The sequence below is a fragment of the Monodon monoceros genome, unplaced genomic scaffold (genome assembly GCF_005190385.1).
Source record: "Monodon monoceros isolate NGI ecotype Baffin Bay Population unplaced genomic scaffold, NGI_Narwhal_1 Super_Scaffold_1, whole genome shotgun sequence".
Classification (NCBI taxonomy): Eukaryota; Metazoa; Chordata; class Mammalia; order Artiodactyla; family Monodontidae; genus Monodon; species Monodon monoceros.
In genome coordinates this window covers 47,818,570-47,839,108 of record NW_021703765.1, presented here as the reverse complement: position 1 = coordinate 47,839,108, position 20,539 = coordinate 47,818,570, and the positions used below count along the sequence as shown (strand labels likewise).

The 20,539-nt window shown below is 42.8% G+C and overlaps 1 protein-coding gene across 3 annotated transcripts in view; it reads left to right on the top strand.

Moving 5' to 3' along the window:
• TTC39C (tetratricopeptide repeat domain 39C) overlaps positions 1 to 20,539 on the top strand; it is a 101,146-nt gene that overhangs the window by 1,867 nt on the left and 78,740 nt on the right. Inside the window, exon 1 of one of the 3 annotated variants that reach the window (XM_029231346.1) lies at positions 4,453 to 4,468. The exons of the other annotated variants lie outside the window; for them this stretch is intronic. The gene's annotated coding sequence lies outside the window, so the exon portion shown is untranslated. Of the gene's footprint in view, positions 1 to 4,452; positions 4,469 to 20,539 lie in introns of those variants that run through there. 3 annotated transcript variants of the gene reach the window in all.

Genomic DNA, 20,539 nt, shown 5'->3' with positions numbered 1-20,539 from the left:
TCTAGACACCTCCGTATGCACTGTTGCTAGAGGGCAAATTTTGAGCGTTAGGAAAGCTCTTCTCACAGCAGGGGCGGAAAGATACACCTTGAAAGTGTTTCTCTGTGGGTGTTGGGGCTGAGGGGAGGGGGAGGGGTCTGGGGTGAGGGGCTTACGCTGGATAGCTAGGAGTTGTAGCTGTCTGCTTATATTTTGAAATGGGAACCGAGGATAAAAGAACAAGATACTGTAGTATGTCTTCTCTGCTAAGCACAGTGCCAGGCACATTCCCTTATATTCTCACTATTCCACTGACAACAAAAGAGAGAGGTGTATTTTATCATGACAGTGTTGTAACGAGGCACTCAAGTCTCCGTGTTTAGCGTGGCCCAGGACACAAGCCCTGGTTCTAAATCCAGGGCTCTTTTCTTTAAACCATTCCTGCCTGTCCTGCCTAATTGATTATATTTTGTAATTTGCCCTGTGACCTTGTTTTCCAGCAACTTAAACTTTTTTTTAGGAGTGGATAGTGGTAGCATTAATCCTATCAGCTGTCCGGCAACCAGGGTGGCCATCCTGGTTGTCCACTTTTCGTAGCTGCTGACTTTGGTTTCTCAGTTTGCTTACTTGCCTATAAAATGGGAATCGCGCACACCTGTAGGGTGGTGGTTAGTATTAAAAGAATTCACGGTAGCTGGCACCGCGTAAGCGCTCAATAGACACTAACTAGCTTTTGTGCCTGGTGTCTTCCTCACTACTCTTGTTCTTTCTTCTTGATGGCATAGTTTGAACAGAAGACACAATGTCCCGAATGCAGGTAGCCTTTCTATTTAAAGTTAGCCTCACATAATGCGTTTGATAAGACTTGGGTCCTATTATGCATTGGGATACTTCTCTTGCAGTTCCAGAGTCAAATGACCAGCTGGAAAACCCAGCAGTGATTTCGTAAGTGTTTGAGGAACACCTCTAGCTCAGTTTCTCTACAGAAGATAGAACAATTAGATGATCTCTTTTCTTAGGATTCTTTTGTCACCACCCTTCCCATTGTAGTAAAAATTCCAGAATCCTATCGTTAGTTTAACAGTAGAAACGTTTTGTGCCTAGTGTAACAATAACACTTTAAGAAACTTAAAGCAAGAAGGTCACTTTCTCTTGCCACCTTACTGGGATTATAAAAGTTTCCCCAACAGCTACCTAATGAGAAACGGTTACTTGGCCATTCTGAATTCGTGGAAAGCCGGGATTGTATAATTCAGATATTGTACATATAGGAGTTAAAAATATATGCACAGTAGAGGCTTTCTTTTGAGATATGAGACTCCGTAGTTGGGATTTCAAAATGTAGCTGCCACTTCTGTTGTAACTATAGTAGTAGTGTAACTACTACTGCCTGTTGATGCTCAGCCCCCATCATGCACTTGGAGATGTGTTCCCAGAGGTTGGGGTACAGTGGTGCTGCTTTAAGCCCAAGGATGTACCTTTGTAAGTTCGTGGTCCTGACCATCTGAAATCACATTCCTCGTGTTGGTCGGCGGGGCGGGGGGGCTCAGTGCTGTCATTCAGCAGTGTTCACTCCATCTCCCACGCACATACACACTCTCGCTGTTAACGACGTTCATGTGTGTGACACACACTCAGACCTGTAGGTACTCAGGCTCGTGATAAAAGATAGGCTGTGGTTATGTGCACGAGACAGGCACTAGGTTTTTAGGTGTTGAGGTGCAGGTTAAGATTGGCCGGTGGGGAGGCTGGGAGACGTAGCCTGTAGGACTGGAGAGAAGGAATGTGTAGCCCAGCTTGAAGGAAAATTTTCCAGAGGAACTGTTGCTGAGCGCCATGATGGGGTGAAAGTGAGTAAGTTGAAGGAGAAAGAGTTGGGGTGGGGGAGGGGAGGGGGGAGGAGGGAGGAGAATGTGAGCGGAGGTGGGTGGAAATGGAACTCTAGGAGAGGAGATGTGAAATGGCTTCTGGAGAAGGGGGGTGAGAGCTGCCAGCTTATTAGTGTTATTTGATTGTCACGTTGGATGGTTTTTCTACACTTGATTTTTCTCAGATCCACTGGTTGGTCCATGTTTGCTGGGAGTCAGCTCTGCCTTTCAGGGTGTTTAGTTAACTCACGCTCTCCGATGACCGTCATCCTTCACAGTGTGGCCGTCACATCTGTAATTAACACCTGGCTCCTTGGGCCTCAGGATCCTAATGTCACCATCTTTTTCTCTTTTTGGCTTGAGATACTACTTTTTTAATGGAAGGACTAGTAGAGGTGAAACACACTGAACTCTGAGGAGAACAGAAGACATTTGGAGCTCCTGGCCCAAAGAGCTTTGTGGTTCTTATTTCATAGGTGTGGCATTTCCTGTCTCTGCTCCCCTTCAGGTCACCATCTCCATCTGCTTTAACTGACCCTAAAACATCTGCTTTGTTTACCTCTGCCAACATGACTACGACTTTCTGGCTGTAGATATTATTAAAAAGCCCTGTTTGGTCATTGTCAACTCAAACAAAAAGCATGTAATGGTTAAAGTGAATGATCACTGATGATAAATATGCATGAATGAGGCCTTGATATAGAATTAGTGCATAGTCGGTATTACGAATTGTGATGTTTTTCTTTTCCACTTTATTTTAAAGTATAAAAATGGCAAAAATGTATTAAAAACAAAAATCAAGAAAAATTCATGGTAACGTGTATGTTTAAAATGAATGTATGGATCCTAAATTGTTTAACACAGTTTATGGTACGTATGACCAAGCAGTATGACACGTGGCCTTATTTGTGAGCGTGTTGATCATGGAGCCAGTCTTACCATAGAGATGGCTCAGTATAATCCAGGGATTGCAGACTAGGCCCCATGGGCCAAATCTGGCTGGCTGCTTTTGTAAATAAAGTTTTATTGGGACACAGCCAGACTTGCTTATTTATGTATCTTCTCTGTGAATAGCTATGCAGAGCCTACAGCCTGCAAAGCCTAAAATATTTACTCTCCAGCCCCTTACAGAAAGAGTTTGATGACCCCTGGTACAAACCGTAGTTCTCCCTGGAAAAACTCAAAAGGCTTGTGTAACTGAGCCAGTAGGCGTCAGAGCCTCTTGTGTGCCCAGCACTGTGTCAGATGCTCTGGACGCCAGGGAGAGCTTGCGGGCTGCCCTTGTTTCCTGCATGATCTGGCTGCTCCCAGAGCCCGGGTGCCTGGGCCTCGCTGCCAGAGTCCCTGGCGAGTCCATAGGTGCAGAAATGCAGGAAGAGGAGAAGCCCGGGAAAGCGGGAAATGGTGTAGGGAACTGGCGGCAGGGAGGAAACTCAGCTGCTGCCCTTTTCCATCCTCCTCAACTCAGCAGTGTGTTTGGAAAAAGGCTGATTTTTTCCCCCCAACTATTGCACTGTCTGAAAAGATCCCAATTAAAGATTCATTTGGCTTAATTGGAATTTTTTTAAAAAAATGCAGCCGCCTGTAGGATAAAGGGAGAGTTTATATAGGAAATTGTCAGAAAAAAGTGACCACCTGTACCGCGGGGGTGGGATGGCTTGAGGTGCTCTTTCCTCTCGTTACATGGAACACCCTGTGGACCCCCAAAAACACCATTGTGTTTCAGGGCTTAGACACAGACTAAGTTTGCACAGACTTTTTTAGTTCCTGAAATCCCATTTTTCACACCCCAGTCTCCTTTGCCAGGGTCACCCTCCTACTTACCCAGCAACAGCAGTGGGGGGGGGGGGCGGAATTTGAAGAGGCCCATGCTGAGGACTCCAGGAGAGGAGAGAGGATAAGAGAAGCACAGAAAGTAGACGGCTGTTATTTCAAAACTTGGTTTAGCACCGCCTCTGCCCCGTGCAAGGGGCTGGGGTTACTCGGGGAGGAACTCATCTCCGTCTTAGACTTTTTCCTCCACCTACTCCGTCCCTTACATTTGCAGTACGCTGTTCAGCTGGTAACAGAGGTCCGGTTTGGGATTGAATAGGTCTTTGTGGGCTAACCTGGGGATCTAGTCACCACTTGAAGCCTTGTTATTCGGAGAAATGCATCCCAGTTTCTGAACAAGTGACTTTGCATGCGTGTTTTTTGAGGTATAGTTGTCATGCAACACCCTAGTTTCAGGTGTGCAACATGATGATGTGATGTTTGTATATATTGTGCAGTGATCAGCACAATAAGTCTAGTTAGCATTTGTCACCACACATAGTTACAGACACATGTTCTAGAAAGCTGTTCGTAAATTTGCTGTCTAGATGTGCGTGAGTGACTTCTGACGTCTGATTTGAAGACGGGGACTGGGTTCTTCTTTGTGTGTAAAGGTGGTTGCTGGTTGACCGTCTCCGCCCTTTTCCCCCTAAGCTAAGGTTGCTTTCTCCATCTCTTCCTTCTTGCTCAAGAATTTCAGAACACAAGAAATAGATATACAACAGGGAGTTACTCTTGTCTTACAGGAAAACGGTCCGTTATGATGGAGAAAGCCCTTAGAGAAGGTCCACCGTGTGCGGGACACAAAGGTGAGAAGTGTGTCCCTGCTTCGGGCAGGCATTGCTCACTTAGTACCTTTAAATCTGCTGCAGAAAGAGTCACTTTAACACTCAGTCTTACCCGAGCCGTAATATCTGTGAAATCACTGGTTTAGTAACTTATTTGGTAACTTATTTTTCCTAATGATGCATCAAAAATAAACACGTAATGGTAAATACTAGGTGGTACTTTCTCTGTGCCAGGCCACACATCAGCACTCCCCGTGTGTTAATCCTCACTTTATCCTCCCCACAGCTCTGTGAGGGGTGCTCTTGTCACCTCCCTCTTACAGGGGGCTGGGGGGAAGCACAGTGACATTGGATGACCTGCCCAAGGTTTCAGAGTAAGTGGGAGAGCTGGCTTTGAACCCAGGGTGTGCGGCTGCAGAGCCTGAGTGTTTAACCACAGCACTACGCTACCTCACTTCTGTAGCTCTTACACTATGAGAAGTTTACCTGTGTGCTGCTAATGTCATTTTGGGGTTAGTTTCCCCAGAAATCTGCAAACCACACTCTGATACCCACAGGCGATCTGATAAACCACCAGAGAGGCCTGTCCGCGGGGAGTGTGTCACCCGAGCTTTAGATGCTCTGTGGCTCCCAGCTGGCCTCAGGATGAAGTCCGAGGTCTTGGCTTGGCATAGGATGTGCTCTCATCTGTCCTGTCTGCTTCCCTGCCTCCCTCCTGCCTCTTTCTAGGTCCCTTCCAAGTTAGTCATGCTGGAGACTTTTGTGTTACCTAACTAGTTCTGACTGGTCATTCAAGACACAGCTCAGATCTCCATGAGAAGGTCGTGGCGCTCCTGCAGCATCCTTCCGCCACTTTATCCAGCACCGTGATGTACAGGCATCGTTTACACGGCTGCCTGTCTGGGCGAGAGGGCCGAGATGGGTAGACTTCTCATCGGGTGGTCCTGACCTTCCTGAGGTTGCTGCGGTAATGTGGGATCCAAGAGGTTTTATAGGCGTGTCAGCTCCCCTTTATTTGCGCGTGCAGCCCAGTGGTAGTGCCCTTCAGGAGCCTTGATTCCTCAAACCCCTCCTGCATTCTCAGGTGCAGTGGACATGTCTGGACCCATCAGGGGCCCCTGATGAACTGATGCTCAGCTTCCCATACGCAGGTGGCAGGAGTCCTCTCTGGCTCTTCAGCTTCTTCCCTTTGGTGCATCCAGGCTGCCCAGTGCATAGTGTGGGGTGATGGGGAGCAGAGCTGCCGCCAAGCACATGCCGGTCTTGACCGGTGCCATCAAAGGGAAATCGGAGGCTCTGATGAGGTCTCCTGCTTCTGAAGTGGCCATGAGTCTCAGCTGCACCTGGCCTTCCTCCACCCCATGTTGTTTCTGGTCAGGCAGAGGCCTACCCTCACTGGCCAGCCCTTCCACTGCTCCCATCAGCCTCCCCCAGCGCTCTGCGTTACCCCGGGTGGTGGCGGCGGCATGACATGCTGGTGTTACTTGCCTCTCTGGCAGGAGAAGGCAGGATTCTAGCTTCTCGACTCCACAGTCCCTGTCCTGAATTTCAGGAAGAACTGGTCTCTGGAAGAACTTTGAGGTTGGGAGGGGAAGCTTTCCAGATGGATGGCTCTCGACTCTCTCAAATCTAATGCCCTTTCTTTATAACAGATATAATATTGTGTAATTCCCTTTCTGTGATCCTAAAATGAAACTGACAGATGAAATGACCTGCCCACACGTATAATGTCTAAAAGTCAGTAGAATGCCCAAATAGTATCATAAAGGAGAAGTAAAAAGAAATTCATAACACAAAATTACATGCATTTCAAAATGTAAATGCTCAGCACACCTTCATCAGAAGATGAACTAGTTAGGTGCTTGCACCTGTGTACAATGAATAAATGTGGATTTAAGAGACGATCAGAAGCCATTCCATAGGAGAAAAATGAGAGAGTAGATACACTTGACATAAAAGAGGTAACAGACGACACTTCTTTGCAGCCTTAAGCGAAGTAGCATGATATGCCAAGGCAAACCACGGACTGTTGACGTGGAGAAAATGAGGAAGCATTTTTTGCAATGAACCTGGCTGCCTGTGTCAGGTTGTTGTCAGCATAATTAATTCACAGCGTTAGGACCTGGGATGTGTGCTGACAAAGTGTCTCAGAAAACAGGTCTCCCATCTTTAAATCCCTTCCCAAACCCAGTACGTTGGAGACCAAAGCCCTTAATAGATTTCTAGGATTAGAGGATGAATTGGAAAAAGTTTATAGGGAAGTTAGGGTGGGGTGGGAGGTGTGTCACCCTGAGGACAGTATCAGAGTAAGGTAGAAAAATAAGAAACCCCAAATAAATAAATTCTCTGTGCAGTTCTCCTGATACAAATTTCAGTGTGCTACCGATTCTTAATAGATGGCAAAAATGAAATTTATTAATGAAAATCCTTGGTATCCAGTATTTCATGGATCTTTAATAACTTGGCTTTAAATATATGTAAAGGAGTTTTCAACATCCCTTTGAAATTCTGGCATGTGATAGCAGCAGGCGCGGGCTGGTGTAGCTGTGGTGTGTTGGCAGCTCAGATGCCGCAAGCAGTGTGGCTGTTACATGGTTTTCTACAGTTGTGAACAGATCTTGAGAAAGGGTATATTTAAACAAGGACAGAATGATTTTGTGCTTGTAAGTCAATGGCGGTGGATTTTAGAACTAAATAATGGAAAGACCTTCAGAGGTTGTGTGGGATATGGGGTGATACTTGGGACTCTCTTGCACATTGAGGACGTCTGGGGTCCTTGGCCCATTCTGCTGCCGTCATTGTGTTACCCCAAAATGGCCACCACAGATTTCCAGAACACCTCCATTGAGAGGTACTAGGCTTGGGGTGTAGGGCTCAAGACCAGGTTCAGTCTCTGCAGCTGAAATCCTGGGCCCGCTGGGAGCAGCAGGAAGGGGAGGCAAGCCCCGGCTGGCAGGGCTGCTGCAGAGGGTACGTGCTGGAGGAGGCAGTGCCCCCGGTGTGTCTCTGACCCTGGGTGCGAGGGCAGAGCGCACCGCGGGGTTCCTCCAGTGTTGGCCTCACCGGTTGCTGCCTCTGAACGCCAGCGTTTCCAGGTCACACACGGCTGCTTCTAGGGCTCTTAGAGCTCCAGGAAGGGATGTCAGTGCAGGTTCTTCTGTTCCTCCAGGGGGATGGAGAACCACTGGGGTCCCTTCCCTTCTTTATTCTCATTGCGGAGCCAGCATGCAGGACCTGTGTCTTTCCAGCCGCAACCACGCCATCAACTGCATCCCACAGTACGTGTTAGCTCAATCTGTTTTTTACATGCTTGATTGCACCATTGTATTCCTTCTGGGTGGAGCTTTTCTAGGACGTGAATCTGAGCATGATGCGTCTCTTTCTGGGTTCCCATGGTTAATAAGCATTATTTGCTGTTCTTCCCACTTTGGCCTCCTTATCTAGATAGACGCCTTTTGCTTTGGAATTCACTTCCTCGCCTCATGGCTACAGTAGCCCTCCTTCAGGTTTTACTTCCATGATGTAAGTCATTCACCAGATAAACAGATTTTTAAATGTTTGTATCACTTTATCTCTGTCAAGTAAAAATTTTGGTACTATTCTAAGTGGACAGAAAATGAGGGAAAATGATATTTTGTATTCAAATCCAAGTTGAATTTACTAAATGACAGAAATTTGGGTTTTGAGGGGCAATTGGATTAAATGGAAATCCATGCTGCATGGCCGCTTTGGGACTGCTTCCAGGATAATGAGTCACTGTCAAGGCTTCAAGTGCTTTTACCCCCTTCATTTTGAATAGTGAATTGCAAAATCTCTAGTTATGTGTTGTCAGCTCATCTCTGGAGCAAAAAGGAACTTGATATCTTTGTGTCTTGTAAATCATGCTCACCCTCAACTTTATTGGGGTCTAAAATAAAGAATCACGTCGCATCCATCAGTTGCATACTTGTCGGATGTTGTGACTCTTGAACTACCCAAGGCGAAATGGGGCTGGCTTTTGTAGGACTGCAGTTGTTGGAGAAATTGGTTGTCTCCTGGACAATAGCAAGATTTGCAACAACTTAATTGCTCAGAAAAGAACAAGAGTTTATATCTGGAATGCCATTTGCTTCAGCTCTCAACCACGGGCATCCACAAGTTTTTCGGTCTTTGTGTATTGATGATTGGTGAGACACTCATTACCTTGAATTACTAAAATTACACATTGAGCTGGAAATTACTCCTTTTGAAAAATCACAGGGAAAAAAGGTGGGAAGGGCCATGGGAGAGTGGAAACAGCTGTCTGAAGTAGTTTAGCCAAGTGTCAGGACCTGCTGTGGTGAAATTCCAGTGTATTCTTGTTCTGGAGCAATTACCAATGTAAAAATAGCAACAAATGACAGAATGGTTTGAGTGGTTTTTGTATCCCTTCTGTGGCATCTTGGATCAGAGCTGGGCTCATGGGAGAGGGTAGTTGAGGCTAACTTGAAATTGTGAGCTTTTCTCTTGATAGAAGAATGTTGTTTTATCTCAGAGTAAAACAAAACCTCATCAAGGAGCTATTCAGTTCAAGTCTAAGTTTATAGTTAAGGAAGCTTATGAATAATGAACTAAACCCAAATGAAATTTTCCTGCTCTATGCTCTGCTGAAAACTAAAGGAAAAAGTAGGTGCTTTGGTGAGAGACACTTTCTTATGAAGTTCAGAGTTGTTTACTGAGCACTAGTTTACTAAAATTTTATTATGAAGAATAAGTTTCTAGTTTCACTTTGAAAATGCCTTTTTAACGGAAAAATAGAGAAATCTCCTAAAATTTCTAAGTGATTATCTAAGATAACTTAGTGTTTGAATTCCTTGTCTAGACAGCCGAGTGTGTTTAATCCTCAAAGTGTTCATGCAGTTTGTGGATTGTTGCCACACATAATAAAAGGACCCTGTGATAATTTAAAGATGAGAAAATTAATGAAAACACAATTTTGTTACTTAAAAAAATAAGCCTTTTTGAACAGGTGATTGGAAAGGCTTTTTAGCTAGTTGATAATATTTAGTTTGGATGATCTCTTTTTAAATTGTTTATCGATGCTGGTTCCATCTGCTGTTAATGTAGAAGGGAGATGATTGAGTTGATTATCTATTTGTATGATTTAGGATAGAGAAGGAACTAAATACTGATGAGTTAGGAAGATATTTGATACACGTTAATGACACAATTAGAAAAACTGTAGAAAAAAATTGACTTTATTTAGCCTGATGAGTTATTTTCAGAATACATCAGTAACTCTAAATGAGCATCAGGCTTTAGCAATAAACGAATACGAATTAGCAAAGCTAGAGAGGAATCAGAATGAAGTAAGAAGAGTTACAGTCGTATAATCACACAGCAGACTTGGTCTTTGCTTGCATTACTGATCAGGCAGAGAACGGCAGTGAATGGTAATCAAGTGGGTGATCAGTGCTTACCGTCAATACACGCTGGGATTCGTGAATTTTACCCTTAATCCCGGTTCTCTCAGCAGCCCTGAGGATAAGTATTACCACTGTCACTTTGCTTGGGACAAAATGAAGTCTTACTGCACCCAAGTTAAAAAGATTTTGAGTGGGAGATCTGGCCCCAACCCCAGAGCGTATGCTGTTTCTCCTGCTTCCCCTGAAAAGAATTCCATTGTTGTGCTGCTTGGCATCACCCAGCAGTCTTGCAGGTCACTTCTTTAGCCTCATGGTCTCCTGCACATCTGCTCTTCTGATGTTCCCAAGCTCCGTGGGTGGCACCACTTGCAACAAGGTTATAGACTCCAGAAGTCTTGAAGGTCCTCTAGGCACCTCTCTTCCTCACCTTCTGTGTCTGCCAGTTTTCCTTCCTGAGTATCTCTTGAGTCCATTCACTTCTCTTCACCACCACCTCGTCCAAGCCACCGCTCCTTGGACAATTGCAGAGCCCAGCTGGCTTCCTCTTTTCCTCTCTGTCCCTCCTCCACCCCCACCAGAGTGATCTTTTTGTGTCTAATTATATTGTCTCTGCTAAGAACCCTTTCATGGCCTCAGTGGTAGGCTGAAAAATGGTCCTCCAAAAGATATCCATATCTTAATCCCTGGAACGCACTGAGTGTTAACTTAGATGGCCACAAAAAGGGTCTTTGCAGGCGTGATTAAGTGAAAGATTTTGAGATGGGAAGATTATCCTTGATTATTTGGGTGGATAGCCAATCCTCCTGGATTGGATAGATGCAGTTGCACATATCCTTGTAAGAGGGAGGCAGAGGGAGATTTTACACGCATAGAGAAGACTGCTCTGAAAACACGAAAACAGAGCAGAGAGAAGAAATTTGAAGACATTAGCCATGAAGATTGGAGTGGTGGCAGCCACAAGCCCAGGAATGCAGGCAGTCCCTGGAAGCTGGAGTAGTCAACGCATGGATTTTCCCTAAAGCCTCGAGAGGGAGCCCAGCCCTGCCCACACCTTGATTTCAGCCCAGGGAAACTGTTTTCGGACTTCTGGCCTCCAGAACTGGGAGAGAAAAGATTTCTATTGTTTTATGCCACTAAGTTTGTGACAATTTATTACAGCAGTCCCAGGAAATTAAAATAACCTCCTCCTACTCTCGGGATCAGGACAGCATCTCTGTGGTATGGCTTGGCCCTGCCTCGTTTGGCCCTTGACCATTTACTGCTTAATCCTTTTTTTCTTATATTTTAAAATAATTTCACTGTGTTGCTTCTAGGCTCGGGCTGTACAAAGCCAAAGAAGCTCATGCTACAAAATAGCTTATAGCTCCTCTTTTCATATGGTGGTTTATGTAAAAATGGAAAAGTAAAATAGCTTTAAATTGACAATGATTTTCATTTTAACAAGCTTTAGAATCGATATTAACCTTCATTTAAAACATCAACACTTTGATCAGTCATGTCACTCTGTAGCCTTATGTTGCATGGCTGTGCCCTTCCCTTACTCTGACTTCTAGTCACTCTGACTTCTTTCAGATTCTTGAAGATTCGCTAAGAATCACGTTCCTTTCCTCTGGGCTTCTTACCTCAGTTTGTAATTATACACATACAGCACTTGCTTTGCTTGGTTCTAATATGCATGGATTTCAGTTACCAGAGGTTAGTTAAATAACCAGTACCCCCCAAAACACGGTTCACATTTCAGTTTCACCTGTGTGTGTACTGTGAGTAACTATGCACAAGCTGCTAGCTCTTCAGCCCACAGATCACCACGGATGTAACAGATGCACATCATGATCAGTGGCCAGTCACATCACTTGTTTCAGAGTCTGCCTGTCATTGAGCACTGCACATCCCTTATTCAGTTCCCACACAGACAGCAGAGTATATTGTTGTTGCCTCTTGGTCTCATAGTGATAAACTCACATGACATTTTACAAAAACGGCTGTTTGAAAGAGGGATTTGACCAACGAAGATGAAAGTGCAGCAGAGAAAAAGGTGATCATGCTGGGAATGAAGTTTGAATCAAATACGAATGGAGTTATAGAAGGAATAGCTAACCTGGGATTGTTGTCTCTGCCATTGAGACTCCCACGGGTGCCCAGTGGAGGCGAGCTTATCAACACAAAGGAGGAGAGTGGTTGTAAGGGAAAAGATGAGGATGTCCCAGAGGAGGTGATGAATGTAAAACTTCACATTAAAGGAATCTCAGAAATACTTCACAACGTTGAAGGCACAGAGGCAACAATGTTGGAAGCTGATCCAGACTTGGTAAGAAAGAGGACAGTTCACCGAGGCGTAGTAGCAAAAATGCTCCCTCTGTATCATGAGTTATATGACAAAAAGAAAGCAAGTGCTGTTCAAACACTCTTGATACATATTTTACAGAGAAGTAAAACACTTTAATGCTCAGTGTTTCTGAGCATTAAATGTTTTCAATTACAGGCTACTAAGTGAATGTAAATTTTACTATTTTTAATTTTCCTATACATTTATAACTGATAGTAAGTTTTTAAGGTTTAAAAAATTTTCAATTGTGAAATATACATAAGATAAAATTACCATTTTTTTAAGAGTATAGTTCAGTGGCATTAAGCAAGATTACATTGTTGTGCAGCTGTCACCATCATCCATCTCCAGAACTTTATCTTTCCAACCTGAAATTTGTACCCATTACACTCTTCACTTCCTCCTCTCCTCAGTCCCTGGCAATCACCCTTCCATTTTATTTCCCTGGATTTGATGGTTCTAGGAACCTCATATACGTGGAATCATAAGTATTTGTCCTTTCGTGGCTGGCGTATTCACTTAGCATGTCTTTAAAGTTTCATCCGTGATATAAAATGTGTTAGAATTTTCTTCCTTTTTAAGGCAGAATTGTGTGTGTGTCTGTATCACATTTTGTTTATCCATTCATCCATTGTCAAAGGACATTTGGGTTGCTTCCATGTTTTAGCTATTGTGAATAATGCTACTATGAACATGGGTATACGTGTCTCTTTGAGACCTTATGTTAACTTTGGGAGGTATATACCCAGAGTGGAATTGCTGGATCATAGGATAATTCTACTTTTAATTTTTTTAGCAACTATCATACTGTTTTCCGTAGTGGTGACACCATTTTGCATTCTCATCAACAGTGCACAAGGGTTCCAATTTCTCCACATCCTTGCCAAAACTTACTATTTTTTTCTAACTTTTTTTTCATTAGCCATCCTAATGGGTGTAAAGTGATATCTCATTGTGGTTTTGATTTTTATTTCCCTAATGATTAGTGACGTTGAGCATCTTTTCATGTGATTATTGGCCATTTGTATATCTTTTTTGGAGCAGTCTCTATTCATGTCTTCTGCCATTTAAAAAAAATCTTTAAAATTTTTATTTTATATCGGAGCATAATTGATTAACAATGTTGTGTTAGTTTCAGGTGTACAGCAAAGTGATTCAGTTATACATATACATGTACCTATTCTTTTTCAAATTTTTTTCCCCATTTAGGTTATTACGGAATATTGAGCAGAGTTCCTCATGCTATACAGTAGGTGCTTGTTGGTTATCTTTTTTTTTTTTTTTTTTTTTTTGCCGTACGCGGGCCTCCCACCGCTGTTGCCTCTCCTGCTGCGGAGCACAGGCTCCGGAAGCACAGGCTCAGCAGCCGTGGCTCACGGGCCCAGCCGCCCTCTGCGGCATGTGGGATCCTCCCGGACCGGGGCACGAACCCGCATCCCCTGCATTGGCAGGCGGACTCCCAACCACTGCGCCACCAGGGAAGCCCCTGGTTATCTTTTTTAAATATAGTAGTGTGTACGTGTCAATCCCAAACTCCCAGTCTATCCCTCCCGCCACTCATCCCTCCTAGTAACCATAGGTTCGTTCTCTAAGTCTGTGAGTCTGTTTTGTAAATAAGTTCATTTGTATAATTTTTTTTTTAGATTCCACATATAAGCGATACCATATGATATTCGTCTTCCTCTGTCTGACTTCACTTAGTATGATAATCTCCAGGTCCATCTGTGTTGCTGCAAATGGCATTATTTCATCCTTTTTTATGGCTGAGTAATATTCCATTGTATATATGTACCACATCTTCTTTATCCGTTCCTCTGTTGATGGGTATTTAGGTTGCTTCCATGTCTTGGCTATTGTAAACAGTGCTTCAATGAACATTGGAGTGCATGTATCCTTTTGAACCATGTTTTTCTCTGGCTATATGCCCAGGAGTGAGATTACTTGATCATTTGGTAGCTCTGTTTTTATTTTCTTAAGGAACCTCCATACTGTTCTCCATATGGCTGTTAGCAGTTTACATTCCCACAACAGTCTTGGAGGGTTCCCTTTTCTCCACACCCTCTCCAGCGTTTATTGTTTGTAGACGTTTTTTTGTGTGTGTGGTATGCGGGCCTCTCACTGTTGTGGCCTCTCCCGTTGCGGAGCACAGGCTCCAGACATGCAGGCTCAGCGGCCGTGGCTCACGGGCCCCGCCGCTCCGCGGCATGTGGGATCTTCCCAGACCGGGGCACGAACCTGTGTCCCCTGCATCGGCAGGCAGGCAGACTCTCAACCACTGCGCCACCAGGGAAGCCCTGTTTGTAGACTTTTTGATGATGGCCCTTCTGACTGGTGTGAGATGATATCTCATTGTAGTTTTGATTTGCATTTCTCTAATAATTAGCATTGTTGAGCATCTTTTCATCTGTCTCTTGGCCATCTGTATGTCTTCTTTGGAGAAGGGTCTATTTAGATCTTCCCCCCATTTTTTGATTGGGTTTTTTTTTTGATAATGAGCTACATGAGCTGTTTGTAAATTTTGTAGACTAATCTCAGTCTCATCATTTGCAAATATTTTCTCCCATTCTGTGGGTTGTCTTTTTGTTTGGTTTCCTTTGTTGTGCAAAAGCTTTTGAGTTTAATTAGGTCCCATTTGTTTATTTTTGTTTTTATTTCCATTACTCTAGGAGACAGCTTGAAAAAGATACTACTGTGATGTCTTTTATGTCATAGACTGTTCTGCCTATGTTTTCCTCTAAGAGTTTTATATTATCTGTTCTTACATTTAGGCCTTTAATCCATCTTGAGTTTATTTTTGTGTATGGTGTTAGGGAGTGTTCTAATTTCATGTTTTTTACATGTGGCTGTCCAGTTTTCTCAGCACCACTTATTGAAGAGACTGTCTTTTCTCCATTGTATAGTTTTGGCCTCTGTTGTCGTAGACTTATTGACCATAGGTGCATGGGTTTATTTCTGGGCTTTGTGTCCTGTTCCACTGATTTATATTTCTGTTTTTGTGCCAGGACCATACTATCTTGATTACTGTAGCTTTGTAGTATAGTCTGAAGTCAGGGAGCCTGATTCCTCCAGCTCTGTTTTTCTTTCTCAAGATTGCTTTGGCTATTCACGGTCTTTTGTGTCTCCATACAAGTTTTAAGAGTTTTTGTTCTAGTTCTGTGAAAAATGCCATTGGTAGTTTGATAGGGATTGCATTGAATCTGTAGATTGCCTTGGGTAGTATAGTTATTTTGACAATATTGATTCTTCCAATCCAAGAGTATGGTATGTCTTTTCATCTGTTTCTGTCATCTGTGATTTCTTTCGTCAGTGTCTTATAGTAAATTTTCTGAACATAGGTCTTTTGTTCCTTCGGTAGGGTTATTCCTAGGTGTTTTATTCTTTTTCATGTGATGGTAAATGAGATTGTTTCTTTAATTTCTCTTTCTGATCTTTCATTGTTAGTGTATAGAAGTGAAACAGATTTCTGTGTATTAATTGTGTATCTTGCAACTTTACCAAATTCATTGATGAGCTCTAGTAGTTTTCTGTTAGCATCTTTAGGATTTTCTGTGTATAGTATCATGTCATCTGCAAACAGAGGCAGTTTTACTTCTTCTTTTCCTATTTGGATTCCTTTTATTTCTTTTTTGTCTCTGATTGCCATGGCTAGGACTTCCAAAACTATGTTGAATAAAAGTGGTAAGAGTGGACATCCTTGTCTTGTTCCTGATCTTAGAGGAAATACTTTCAACTTTTCACTATTGTTTGTTCTTTCTCTGGTTGATGTTAGCTGTAGGCTTGTCATACATGGGCTTTATTATGTTGAAGCATGTTCCCTCTATGCCCATTTTCTGGTGAGTTTTTATCATAAATGGGCGTTGAGTTCTGTCAAAAGCTTTTTCTGCATCTATTGAGATGATCATATGGTTTTTATTCAGTTTGTTGATGTGGTGTATCACTCTGATTGATTTGTGGATATTGAAAAATCCTAGCATCCCTGGGATAAATACCACTTGATCATGGTGTATGATCCTTTTAATGTATTGTTGGATTCATATTGCTAGTATTTTGTTGAGGATTTTTGCATCTGTGTTCATCGGTGATACTGGTCTGTAATTTTCTTTTTTTGTGGTATCTTTGTCTGGTTTTGGTATCAGGGTGATGGTGGCCACATAGAATGAGTTTGGGAGTATTCCTTCCCCTGCAGTTTTTTGCAATAATTTCAGAAGGATAGGTGTTAACTCTTCTCTAAATGCTTGATAGAATTTGCCTGTGAAGTCATCTTGTCCTGGACTTCTGTTTGTTGGAAGTTTTTAATCACATTTTCAATTTCAGTACTTGTGATTGGTCTGTTCATATTTTCTGTTTCTTCCTGGTTCATTCTTGGGAAATTGTACCTTTCTAAGAATTTGTCCATTTCTTCCAGGTTGTCCATTTTATTAGCATAGAGTTGCTTGAGATAGTCATAGTTATATGTTGCTCATCACAGTCTCTTATGATGCTTTGTATTTCTGCGGTGTCTGTTGAAACTTCTCCTTTTTCATTTCTAGTTTTATTGATATGAGCCCTCTCCCTTGTTTTCTTGATGAGTCTCGCTAAAGGTTTATCAATTTTGTTTATCTTTTCAAAGAAACACCTTTTAGTTTCATTGATCTTTTCTATTTTCTTCGTTTCTGTTTCATGTATTTCTGCTCTGATCTTTATGATTTATTTCTTTCTACTAACTTTGGGTTTTGTTTGTTCTTTCTCTGGTTGCTTTAGGTGTAAGGTTAGGTTGTTTATTTGAGATTTTTATTTCCTGAGGTAAGATTGTATTGCTGTATACTTCCCTCTTAGAACTGCTTTTGCTGCATCCCATAGGTTTTGGATAGTCGTGCTTTTGTTTTCATTTGTCTCTATGTATTTTTTGATTTCCTCTTTGATTTCTTCAGTGATCTGTTTAGTAGCATATTGTTTAGCCTCCACGTGTTTGTGTTTTTTACAGTTTTTTTTCTTATAGTTGATTTCTGGTCTCATAGTATTGTGGTTGGAAAAGATGACTGATAGGATTTCAGTTTTCTTAAGTTTACCAGGGCTCACTTTGTGGCCCAGCATGTGTTCAGCCCTGGAGAATGTTCCACGTGCACCTGAGAAGAATGTATTCTGCTGCTTTTGGATGGAATGCTCTATAAATATCAGTTAAGTCCATCTAGTCTAATGTGTCATTTAAGGCCTGTGTTTCCTTATTGATCTTCTGTCTGGATGATCTGTCCATTGGTGAAAGTGGGGTGTTAGTCCCCCACTATTATTGTGTTACTGTCAGTTTCTCCTTTTATGGTTGTTAGTATTTGCTTTATATATTGGGGTACTCCTATGTTGGGTGCATATGTATTTACAATTGTTATTACCTTTTTCTTGGATTGATCCCTTGATCATCATGTAGTGTCCTTCTTTGTCTCTTGTAATAGTCTATTTTATCTGAGTATTGCTACTTCAGCTTTTTTTTTTTTTTTTTTTTTGCGTTACGCTGGCCTCTTACTGTTGTGGCCTCTCCCGTTGCGGAGCACAGGCTCTGGACGCGCAGACTCAGTGGCCATGGCTCACGGGCCTAGCCGCTCGCATGTGGGATCTTCCCGGACTGGGACACGAACCCATGGTCCCCTGCATTGGCAGGCGGACTCTCAACCACTGTGCCACCAGGGAAGCCCCAGCTTTCTTTTGATTTCTATTTGCATGGAATACCTTTTTCCACCCCCTCACTTTCAGTCTGTATGTGTCCTTAGATATGAAGTGGGTCTCTTCTAGACAGCATATATACAGGTCTTGTTTTTGTATCCATCCAGTCTGTGTCTTTTGGTTGGAGCTTTTAATACATTTACCTTTAAAGTAATTATTGATATGTTTGTTCCTATTGCCATTTTCTTAATGTTTTGGATTTGTTTTTGTAGGTCTTTTTTCTTCCCTTCCTCTTTTGTTCTCTTGTGATTTGATGACTAACTTTAGTGTTGTGTGTGGATTCCTTTTTCTTTTTTGTATGTATCTGTTGTAGATTTTCAGTTTGTGGTTCCCATGAGGGTTTGATATAGCAGCCTGTATATAAACAAGGTTGTTTTAAGTTGCTGGTCTTTTAATTTCAGATGCATTTTTAATATTCTGCATCTGTGCTCTCCTCACAATTGCTAGTTTCAATATCATATTTGTATGCAGATGATTTCCTACCTTTATTTATGTCTGTCTTTACTGGTGAGCTTTTCCATTTGTAATCTTTTTTTAGTAGTGGGCTTTTCTCTTCTGCTTAGAGAAGTTCCTTTAGCATTTGTTGCAAAGGTTGTCTGGTGGTGCTGAATTCTCTTAGCTTTTGCTTGTCTGTAAAGCTTTTGATTTCTCTGTCAAATCTGAACGAGAGCCTTGCTGGGTAGAGCATTCTTGGTTGTAGGTTCTTCCCTTTCATCACTTTAAATATATCGTGCCACTCCCTCTGGCCTGCAGAGTTTCTGCTGAGAAATCAGCTGATAACCTTATGGGAATTCCCTCGTATTGGGAATTCCCTCGTATGCTATTTGTTGCTTTTCCCTGGTTGGCTTTTAATATTTTTTCTTTGTCTTTAGTTTTTGTCACTTTGATTGCTATGTGTCTTGGTATGTTTCTCCTTGGGTTTATCCTGCCTGGGACTCTGTATTTCCTGGACTTGGGTGACTGTTTCCTTTCCCACGTTAGGGAAGTTTTCAGCTATTATCTCTTCAAATATTTTCTCAGGTCCTTTCACGCTCTCTTCTCCTGGTTCCGTGTATAATGCGAATGTTGGTGCATTTAATGTTGTCTCAGAGGTATCTTAGACTGTCTTCATTTCTTTTCATTCTTTTTTGTTCGGTTCCACAGCAGTGATTTCCACCATTCTGTCTTCCCGCTCATTTATCTCTTCTTCTGCTTCAGTTACTCTGCTACTGCTTCCTTCTAGTGTAGTTTTCATTTCAGTTATTATTTATCTCTATTTGTTCTTTAGTCCTTCTAGGTCTTTGTTAAACATTTCTTGTGTCTTCTCAATCTGTGCCTCCATTCTTTTTCCGAGATCTTGGATCATGTTCACTATCATTACTCTGAATTCTTATTCTGGTAGTTTGCCTATCTCCACTTCACTTAGTTGTTCTTCTGGGGTTTTATCTTGTTCCTTCATCTGGGACGTATTCCTCTGCCATCTCATCTTGTCTAACTTTCTGTAACTGCCGTTTCCGCTCTGCAGGCTGCAGCGTTGTAGTCCTTCTTGTTTCTGCTGTCTGCCCTCTCGTGGATGAGGCTGTCTAAGAGGGTTGTGCAGGCTTCCTGGTGGGAGGGCCTGGTTCCTGCCCACTGGTGGGTGGAGCTGGGTCTTGTCCCTCTGGTGGTAGGGCCATGCACAGGAAGACTTTAGGCAGCCTGTCTGCTGATGGGTGGTGCTGTGTTCCCGCTCTGTTTGTTGTTTGGCCTGAGGCATCCCAACACTTGAGCCTACAAGCTATTGGATGGGGCTAGGTCTTGGGGGGAAATGGTGGACTCCAGGAGGGCTCATGCCAATGAGTACTCGCCAGAGCTGCCACTGCCAGTGTCTTTGTCCCTGCAGTGAGCCGCAGCCACTCCTGCCTCTGCAGGAGACCCTCCAGGACTAGCAGGTAGGTCTGGCCCAGTCTCTGATGAGGTCACTGCTTTTTTCCCTGGGTCCTGGTGCACACTAGACCTTGTGTGCTCTCTCCAAGAGTGGAGTTTCTGTTTCCCCCAGTCCTGTGGAATTCCTGCCATCAAACCCCACTGGCCTTCAAAGCCAGATACTCTGGGGGTCCTCCTCCCTTTGCTAGACCCCCAGGCTGGAAAGCCTGATGTGGAGCTCAGGACTTTCACTCCTGTGACAGAACTTCTGTGGTATAATTATTTTCTAGATTACGGGTTGACCACGTGCCAGGCATGGGATTTAATTTTATAGCAGTTGCGCCCCTCCTACCATCTTGTTGTGGCTTCTTCTTTGTCTTTGAGTGTAGGGTATCTTTTTTGGTAGGTTCCAGTGTGTTGTTTTTGTTTGTTTTTTTGTCTGTGGTTTTTTTTTTTCTATGGTTGTTCAGCAGTTAGTTGTGATTTTGGTGTTTCGTAAGAAGGGGTGAGCTCATCTCCTTCTACTCTGCCATCTTGCTGGCATCATCTCTTTTGCCATTTTAATTGTGTTGTTTCTTGTTGTTGCGTTGTAGGCATTCTTGATACAGTCTGGATGTTAACCTCTTATAAAGTATATGATTCACACACATTTTCTCTCATGTCATGGATTGCCTTTTCACTCTGTTGATAATGTCCTTTAATGCAGAAAAGTTTTAATTTTGATATAATCCAATTTATCTATTATTGGTTTTGTTGCCTGAGCTTTTGGTGTCACAACCAGGAAATCATTGTCAAATCTACTGT